The following is a 10948-nucleotide window of genomic DNA, read 5'->3' on the forward strand; positions in this document are numbered from 1 at the left end:
AGTGTGAAGGAAAGGTCTTGATACAGGAAGCAGAATTGCGGGGTAGCAGAAGGCAATTTATCCTGAAGCTAATGCTCTAGAGCCCCTCACTGTAGGTTCCAATGAGTGTGAGAACTGCTAAGGAGCAGCTGAGCCTTCTAAATGGGGAAGGGAGGACAGACTTCATCAGAAATTGCCTGTAGAAGGGATGCCTGGGTGGCTAAGTGGTTGAGCGCCTACCTTGACCTCAGATCAGGATCCTGGGTCCTGGAATCGAGTCCTGAACCGGCTCCATGCAGGGAGTCTGCTTCTCCCTCTGCCTATGTCTCTGCCTCTCTATGTCTTTTATGAATAAATAAATAAAATATTTTTTTTAAATTTTTATTTATTTATGATAGTCACAGAGAGAGAGAGAGAGAGAGGCAGAGACACAGGCAGAGGGAGAAGCAGGCTCCATGCACCGGGAGCCTGACGTGGGATTCGATCCCGGGTCTCCAGGATCGCGCCCTGGGCCAAAGGCAGGCGCCAAACCGCTGCGCCACCCAGGGATCCCATAAATAAAATATTTCTTAAAAATAGCCTACAAAGAAAAAGGAGAGAAGGAACTGATTTCTAAGGACTCAATGACTCCATTTCTTATTCAAAATACATACTCACTTTTTTATTTTAAAAAGCAAACAAACAAAAACAAATTAACCATGCACTCACCCTTGTGGCAGTCACAGTGCTGGGCTGGAAGCAGCCCTGCACGGAAGAACGGGAAGGACCACACTCAAATCCATGCTAAGCAGGAAAGACGAACACTTTGAACTGCTGCCATATTGATTTCCTAACAGAAAAGCTCCAAAAAGTCCTGGAGGAGTTCTTGTGCACCTTAATGTCTTTTGAATCCCTGCCTTCCTGGAACTTACTTTCTAAAGGGGGCGGGGGTGAAGGGGGCAGCAAGAGACCAACAAAAACAAAACAAAAACAAGCCCCACAGACTTCATCAAGATAAGAAGGTTTTGCACAGCAAAGGATACAGTCAACAAAATTAAAAGACAACCTACAGAATGGGAGAAGATATTTGCAAATGACATATCAGATAAAGGGCTAGTTTCCAAGATCTATAAAGAACTTCTTAAACTCAACACCAAAGAAACAAACAATCCAATCATGAAATGGGCAAAAGACATGAACAGAAATCTCACAGAGGAAGACATAGACATGGCCAACAAGCACATGAGAAAATGCTCTGCATCACTTGCCATCAGGGAAATACAAATCAAAACCACAATGAGATACCACCTCCCACCAGTGAGAATGGGGAATATTAACAAAGCAGGAAACCACAAATGTTGGAGAGGATGCGGAGAAAAGGGAACCCTCTTACACTGTTGGTGGGAATGTGAAATGGTGCAGCCACTCTGGAAAACTGTGTGGAGGTTCCTCAAAGAGTTAAAAATAGACCTGCCCTACGACCTAGCAATTGCACTGTTGGGGATTTACCCCAAAGATACGGATGCAATGAAACGCTGGGACACCTGCACCCTGATGTTTATAGCAGCAATGTCCACAATAGCCAAACTGTGGAAGGAGCCTCGGTGTCCATCGAAAGATGAATGGATAAAGAAGATGTGGTTTATGTATACAATGGAATATTCCTCAGCCATTAGAAACGACAAATACCCACCATTTGCTTCAACGTGGATGGAGCTGGAGGGTATTATGCTGAGTGAAGTAAGTCAATAGGAGAAGGACAAACATTATATGTTCTCATTCATTTGGGGAATATAAATAGTAGTGAAAGGGAATAGAAGGGAAGGGAGAAGAAGTGGGTAGGAAATATCAGAAAGGGAGACAGAACATGGAAGACTCCTAACTCTGGGACACGAACTAGGGGTGGTGGAAGGAGAGGCGAGAGGGGGGTGGGGGTGACTGGGTGGTGGGCACTGAGGGGGGCACTTGACGGGATGAGCACTGGGTGTTATTCTGTATGTTGGCAAATTGAACACCAATAAAAAATAAATTTATTATTAAAAAAAAAAAAACAAGCCCCACATACAGTGATTAGAAGGAGAAGAGCACTATGGAGAAAACTTAACCAGAAACAAGAAAGGAAGAGCCATGGCATGGATGATGAGGATAAGTTGTGATTTTTAAATAAAGTGAACAGGGATGTCCTCACTGAAGGATGGCATTTAAGCAAACATCTGAAAAATCAGAATCTTGGGGTCATCTGTGGAACTGTATTGAGGTAAGAGGAGCAGCAAGTGGAAAGGCCCAGAGGTGAGAGACCACAAGGAGTCAGTGTGGCCAGGGCAGAGTTGAGTGAGGGGTGAGGGGTGAATGGCAGGGAAAGTGTGCATGGGCTGTGGCAGGACTTGCAGGTGTCCTAAGGCACTGCAAGGAGTTTGACTTTTAGTAATTTGAGAATTTGATCACAGGAGTGATATAATCTGAGTTAGACTGTAACTGTATCATTCTAGTACTGTACTGAGAAGACAAAATTTGAAAGTTGGTGCAGAAGCAGGAAAAGGAGCTAGGACCCTACCAAATGATCCAGATAAATACAGGAATGCTGCTGGAGGTAAGAGCGGATGAGGTGAAGAGGGGGTCAGAGTCTGTTCACACGTCAAAGGCAGAGCAATAGGACTTCCTGAAAGATTGGATGTAGGTTAAAAGAGCAGGAGAAGAGGCAAGAATGATGCTAAATTTTTTGGACTGAACAATGAAAGCATATAGTAGCCTCTGACAGACATGGGAAAATTTCAAAGGACCCATGAAGAAAGTAAAAACACAAAACATGGAGTGGAAAAGAATATTCACAACTTAGATCTAATAATGGTGTAATACCCAGAATATATAAAGAACTCTTATAATTCATCAATAAAAAGACAAGTAACACAGTTAAAAAATGGGCAAAGTATTTGAATAGACATTTTTCAGAGAAGTTACACAAATGGCCAATAAGTGCATGGAAAGATGCTCAACATCATGAGGGATTAGAAACATGAAATCAAAACAAAATGAGGTAACATTTCATACTCAGTAGAATGGCTACAATAAAAAAGATTGACAGTAATCAAGGATGTGAAGAAATAGAACCCCCATACATTGTTGGTGGGAATGGAAAATTGTGCAGCCACTTTGGAAAAGTTTGGGAGTTCCTCAAAAAGTTACATACAGAGTTGCCATATGACCGCAATAGAACCCCTTTGGTATACAGCCAAGGAGTTGAAAACTATGTTCACTCAAAAATATGTACATGAATGTTCATAGCAACATAATGTATGATAGTAAAAAAGCAGAAACAACTCAAATATCCATCAGCTGATGAATGGATAAGCAAAGTGTGGTATATCCATACAGTGGAATATTACTCAGCAATAAAAATACTCAATACTACTAATACATACTACCTGGATGAACCTTGAAAATGCTATACAAAGTGAGAGAAGCTAGTCACAAAAGGTCACGTATTGTATGATTCCATTTAAGTAAAATGTTCATAATAGGTAAATCCATAGAGATGGAAAATAGGTTAGAAATTGCCAGGGGCTTGGGGAAGGGGGTATGGGGAGTCAATGCTAGTGGGTACAAAGTTTCTTTTCAGGGTGAGAAAAAACGTTCTTATTAGAGTATAGTGATGATTACAAACACACTAAAACCACTGGATTATACACCTTAAGAGGGTACATTTTACCATAGGTGAATTATATCTCAATTAAAAAAAAAGAATGAAAGTCTTTGAGAGTTAAGTTACTCTTAAAAGAAAATCTATGAGCAGGACATGTATCAATTATTAAGACTTACCATAATCACAGTAATAAAAATAGTGCTGTCTGGCATCAAAGTATGACCAATAAAACAGAAAACAGAGGTTAGAGACAGATCCATGTGTATCAGGGAATTTAATAGTCCATTGGCACCACAAACCTGTGGAGAAAGAATAGATTATTTAGTAGCTAGTTTAGGAAACTGTATTACTATCGGAAGCAAGTAAACCTGAATTGCTAGCTAGCACCAGCCAGATGGACTACAAATGGATTAAAGACCTAAAGTTATTAGAAAATGTAGAGGAGTATTTTTGCGACTCTTAATGGGGTAAGTTCTTAAATGAAACTTCAAACAATAAAGCTCAAACTTGATGAGTTCGATTACATCAAACTGAAAAATGGCTGTGCAGTGAAGAACATTGTGGACAAATTAATAGACTCGCAGAATGGAAAAATGATCTGTAATGGCTAAAATCAACAGAAGATTAATATCTGAGAATACAAGAGACACTTTCGTATCAACAAAGAAAAAGGTAACAATTCTAATAGGAAAGTCAACAAAGGATACACCGAGGCAATTTATAACAGAGGGAAGTCACATGACTCTAAAGCATAAGAAACAATGATGTGATAATGATCGGAGACAGGACATATCACACAATAAATTGGCAAAATTAGATAGCTGGGAAATGACAAATGTTGGCAGGGATGTGTGGGGATATCTGAATCCTCATGCACTGCCGGGGGAAGTGTAAGCTGGTGCTGTCATTCTGGAGGTAGCATATATACCTACCCTATAATCAGGAATCTTGTTCCAGGTATACTATCAAAGAAATCCTTGCCTGGGTCCATAAGCAGAAGGATTTGAGGATAATTATTGCAATATTGGTTTTGGTATCAGGAAGTTACAGGGAATCTTGCTATGTATCATTTGGGAGAGCGGATAAATAAAATATATATACTTTCTAAAGTTCGTATACCCCTGTGTGTGCACACACACACTCATGCCACATATAAATGTTCAGTAGCCTTAAGAATGAAAAAAAGCTTTGTTTCTACAAATCTGATTTGCCTGAGCCTATTCCTAGCTATAATCATAGAGAACCTCGTATTTATCTTGAGTCCCAGCTCACCTACCCCACACAAAACTTACCATGCCAGGCTGAGATAATGCGATTTCTAACACCTACACTCTCTTAACACACTCAGGCCAAAAGAACTATGCTTTTGCATTTTTCCACATTCTGAATTCCCGGTACAGGCATAAACTGGCTCTCCTGGTTACCCTGTAAATCCTGCAGACAGACTTGATTCTTCTGTTTTCCTTCCAAGAGACTAGATCCTGTAAATCTGAGCCTAAACAGGAGCTCTGGTTCTCTTGAGATTCCCGTCGATGGCCGTTCACTTAAACTTCAGAGCATCAGCCATCTGGATTCCTGGATCCATTCTTTGCATGATAACCCTTTGTAATTCAGCTAAGACCTCTCATGAGCTCTTGACTTTGATCAGGATAGCAGCTTGTTGAGTACTTGTTAGACCTTGAATTTGCGCTGGTACAATGAAGCCCTACTGGCACCTGGGCACATTTGGTACCCTGCGGTAGGTAGCTCACCTCTTGTCAGGTCCTGGCCATCCCTATCTTCCTTGTATTCTGACTTGAAGAATAGACCACAATGCCCATTACAGGAGGCTGAATAGTGGTCCCTGAGCTGAGTCCTCCACCTTCTTCCTGAGACCTATGAATGTTGCCTCATACAGAAAAAGGGACTTTGCAGAGGTGACTAATTTAAAGATCTTTAGAAAAGGGAGATTATTCCGGATTACCCAAAGGGCCCAATATAATCATAACAGTCCTTAAAGAGCAATGATGAAGGAGTTAGAGTAGGAAGAGAAGGTGACCTCACATGAAAACAGACTGGAGTGATATGCCTTGATGATCAGGAAAGGGCCACAAGCCAAGGAATATAAGTGGCTTCTAGAAGCTGAAAAATGCAAGAAATCATCAGAGCCTTCGGAGGGAACCAGCCTGCTGACACCTTGACTGAACCCAGTGATGGATTCTGGAGTTCTGACCTCCAGAAATGTAAGGAAATAAGTTTGCCTTGATTTAAGGCACTACGTTTGTGGTAACTTGCAGCAACAATAATTGAAAACAAATATATGCAATAAACACTCTCGACATGTTATATGGAAGAACTCATGGTCATAATACCCAGTGGTCTTTTCCTTTGCCCCTTCCTTCTTAGCCTCTCTTGGGAGGCTGCCAGAGATAGCCACAGGGAAAATATGGGGTTTTGAGGGGAAAATCCAGATCTGGTTCTAATTAGTGTTTAAGAATTCTTTTTTTTTTTTGGTCATTTCTCAGAAAATTTATATGTTTTTCTACATCCTGAGAAAAGTCAGTTGAGAAACTGGGGAAAGGGGAAAATATAATTCTCTAGCAAAAATGAAAGCTTAGCAATCAATATAGAAAGGGAATATTTATGATCTAATCAGTCAGTCTTGTAGATGTTGCTATAATGGTGTGCTTCTGGCTCTACCTGCTGCTAATAGCGAGTCATTTTGGCACATAAAAGAAATATTAATAAGTTTATACACATTGCATGCTTCATTTAAATCCTGTGGATGATGTTTTAAGAAATAACAAGTCTTAGAGGCAAATGAATCCTTAAATTGGCAATTTCTATACAAGAATATTTGCATTTCTTTAATCTTGCTGGAAGATGTAAATATTACCTTATTTGAATACTAGCCAATGCTGTTTGCTGGCTTTTTCCAATAATAATGAGTGAAGTGCATAAAAAATGCTGGAAGTATTTTAAGAATTACTTATAATTTGGGGGAATTCCTAAGAAATCTTGTAAATTACGATATGTCATTCCTGAACCCCCAAATTAATATCTATTAGGAATTTGGAAGCACTGTTCAAATTCCTGCTCTATCATTTTACTAGTTGCACATTCTTGGACAAATTATTATTTTAAGCTTAAATGTCTTCATTAATCAAAAAGACACAATAATACCATATAGGTTTGCTACAAAGATTAATAAGATTATATATGAGACATGCCTGAGAAGTAATGTCTTTAAACATAGTTCAAGACAACATGGAGTAAATCTTCATAATCATGGATTTGGCCATGGATACTGAGATATGACACCGAAAACCCAAGCAGCTAAAGATGGAGTAGATTAATTGGACTTCAGCAAAATTAAAAACTTTTGTGCATCAACCTACAGAATGGGAGAAAAACCCTGCAAAGTATATATATCTGGTATATACCTGATTATATTTCCAGAATACATAAAGAGATCCTAAACCTCAACAACAAAAACATAACGCAATTTTGAAAAGGCGAAAGACTTGAATAGAAATTTCTACAAAGAAGATACACAAATAACCAACGAGTGCATGAAAAGATGCTCAGCATCCTTAGTCATTAAGGTGAATGAAAATCACGATGAGATTTATACCCTCTAGGATGGCAATAATAATAATGATGATGATGATAATGATAATCAAATGGAAAATGGTAAATGTTGGCCACTTACCAAAGATGTGGAGAAACCCAAACCCTCCCATTGCTGTTGGGAATGTAAACTGCTGTGGAAAACAGTTTAGTGGTTCTTCAAGAAAGGTAAACACAGAATGCCCAAATGACCCAGCAATTCCACTCCTAGGTGTATACCCCAAACGAAAGAAAGTAGGGACACCAACAGATGCTTGTATGATTGTGGCATTTCATATAATAGGTAAAATGTGGAAGCAAGCCAAGGGTCCATCAGCAGGTGAGCAGATAAACAAAGTATGGTATATCCATACACTGGAATATTATTTAATCATAAAAAGAAATAGATGAGACAAGAGAGAAAAGGCAGTTAAGAGTACACTTACCATGATGAGCACTGAGATATGCATAGTCATGGAATCATTATATTGTACACATGAAACTAATATCACATTGCATGTTAATTATATTTCCATTTTTCAAAAAAAGGACGGAGGTTCTTACACCTGCTATAACTTGGATGAACCTTGGAAACATATGCTGGAGTTTACTCAGGCAGTGGCAGGTATGGGGAGTCATTGCCTGATGACCACAGAGTTTCTGGTGGTAGAAGGAGTGTGACATGTAAGTGATGACAGTAGCACATACTGTGAATGACATTATGCCTCTGCATTGTATGCCTAAAAATGGTTAAAGTGGTAAATTTTACATTAAATATATTTCATGCCTCTTTCCCCCCAGATTCTCATCCTCATGGGGGCTTACTCATGAGATCATGTTTGAGGAAACAATTCAGGGGCTGGGAGACTGAGAAGTCGCTCCCCGCCCTGGGTGCTGCCCCTGGAGTGCTAAGTGTCCCCTCTCTTAACAAAGACATTTTATTCCTTCACCTGATAAAGTTTCTTTCATTATTTTTCTTATAACAAAAGAAAGGCCTGTGAAGAGAATATATAGAAAATCTCATCTGCTGGGAGCCATAGGCATCAAAATCTCATACTCTACCTGCAGAATGGAATTGAGAGAGCCCACACTCCATTTCCCAGTCTCCTTACCTGTCCTGAGCCGGCGCTAGATTTCTAAAAACTGGGTGGCACAAAAGCACTGTCCTCCCTCTGACCTGAATGACAGCAGCTGGGTTGGCAAAGTACAAGGGTGCTGGAAGGAAGAGGTTGCCACTCTGTTAGTTTCTCCATGTTCAGTAATTCTCCAGGACGCCCTGGTTGGGGCAGGCGTGGAAGGGAGGCGGTGGTTGTGAGGTGGCCCCCACCCCACAAAGACCACAAGCCCCGGGGTACAGAGAGCCCAGTGAGATGAGCATGGCCCTCCCAATGGCCAACTGTCTTGCTAGCTTTTCCTCACACTGGATTCATTGCAACAGGAGACCCTAAGCCAGCAGATCTGTCACCATAAAACACTAACACGAGGCAGGGCCTACTGCAGAGTTAACCTTATCTGAAAGGCATTATGTGATCAAGGAAGATTTGGCAAGCTTTCCTGCGCTCTGCTCCGCAGAAAGGGCTGAAGTGCTGATTTTCGCTTCTCCAGCTCATTTCGACTCAGCTAAATGAAGGAATAGCAAACACAGTGTCAGTGTGATGACTGAAAGGACACAAACCAGATACAGGCTTGCTAAGTTAAGTACATTCAAAGGAGAAATATTTATATTTTACATTTTAAATAGTCCCTGAGGGAAGCGCAATATGTTTTTCATCTCACTTGTGTTTAAGAACTTATCGTACTTGAAAAGCAGAGGAGGCCCCGCAAGCTATGGATTCAAATGACAGTGATTGTCTTATCGTGCAGATCAAAATAACAGACTTGGAATACAAACGAGGCTTTCTGTGCAAACATATGCAATATAGGTTACACAGCAGAAGAGTTAGAAAGGATTGTACTAACAATGAGCAGACATTCTGCACCCAGGCAGCTAGGCGGTAACATGTCTCCACACTTCTCCTGTAACACAAATGCACGTTTTTAGGAATGTGTTACCTAAGACCTTGGGCAAAGGATATAGAGATTTGGCCCAAAGGGGACTTAGGAACACTCTGGAAAGATTCAGAGAAGGGGACCAAAAGGCACATAGATTTCTGATCTGGGTTGACCTGCAGGGTGTGGTATGGATGAAAAGGTGCTGTTTTAAAGCTATAAATCTCTTGAGGGAGTGGTAACTTTTCATGGTCTCCATGTGAGCAGAAAGAGTAAAGGGATCTGTATGGTTGAGTTGTTTTCTGAGAGACAAAGGACCACTCAAGCAGATGGAGAGAGAGAAAGAACTAGATATTAGGGGATTGGAAGAAATCATTATCTAAGGAAATGAGAGAAAGAGGTAACATGGAAGACAAGTCAACCAGTTCATGGAAGATAACCCTCATCTCCAACACAGGGTACACAACCTTCTACTCTGTGGGAATTACCAGGACTATTTGCTGTGACACTTCCATGTGAGGAATGTAGGATTTGGCTTACCAGGATTTGGGTCTTAGCTTCACCTCTTGCTAGCTGTGTGACTTTGGCCAAGTCACATACTCTTGTGAGTCAATATCCCTGATAAATGAGGAAAATAATAGTATTTCTATTTTTTGTATTAATAAACACACAGCTTATTATATGCCAGTTGCTATGCTAGCTATTTACAAGTATTTACTCCTTGATTCTCATAATGAACTTTAGGTAGTAAAGGTCGCTGTGAGGATTAAATAAGATGATACAGGTAATTATTTATAAAACAGTGCCCAGAATATAGAAAATGCTTGGCAAATGTTGCTAATGTTAGTATTACTATTGCTTTTGAACTCAATTTAATCTTTACTCATTTTCTTATACCTGGGCTGATCAAAATATTATTAACAGAAGTGACATTATAGCTATCATTTATGGACTGCTTGTTATATGCTAGGAACTATGTTATGTTGCCCTGAAAGGCAGAAAGTATTACACTGGCCTCAGATGGGAACTGAGATTCAGAATGGTTAAGGAATTTGTTTAAGTTAACACAACAAATAAGTATCAGAGGCAGGCTTCATAGCCCATGCTCTTTTAATATGCCAGGCTATGGAAGCCAGAACTAATAAACAAATTTCATGATCCCTGAACAGACCACAGAAAGAAGTAAATTCATTTGAACTGTTGAATGATACCCATATGTGGCTATGTATGTTCTCTAAACATCAGTGAACTCATGTAAAAATAAGTACCTCCAAGTAGTAGATACTCTCATAGTGCCCAGTACACATTGGTGCTTCACAAATGAAGGTAGTGGCCCTAGGGTTGGCAGTGGTATGAGGGGGCAGCTATTCCCATGATGTGATATGATGTAGATGTAGAATGATCCCTCAAACCTCTCATTCTTTCAGTTACAGGGTTAGATAAGTAATATCGCTAATCCTTTTGCAAGAAAAGTTCTTGTTGAAGAAAGAGATGATGGAAGTTCCAGAAAGAAGACCATAGCAGAACGTAGACTCAAAACAGACAGTGTGGAAGACAGAGGATGAGTCAGGGGAGCTGGGTTCTGGGCTCAGCTCTGCAACTCACCAACTGCAACACCTTGGCCAAGGTCAGTGTGACTCCCCAACCTCCATTTCCTGGATTCCCGAATCCTCTGATGAGCCAATAGTAGTAGAGTGAGACTTGGAGGTGGTGTTGAAATTCAGAGACACCCGTCTAAATCCTGAGATGCAGTGACTCATCCATCATCCTGGT

This window comes from Vulpes vulpes, chromosome 2 (genome assembly GCF_048418805.1).
Source record: "Vulpes vulpes isolate BD-2025 chromosome 2, VulVul3, whole genome shotgun sequence".
NCBI classification, from domain to species: domain Eukaryota; kingdom Metazoa; phylum Chordata; class Mammalia; order Carnivora; family Canidae; genus Vulpes; species Vulpes vulpes.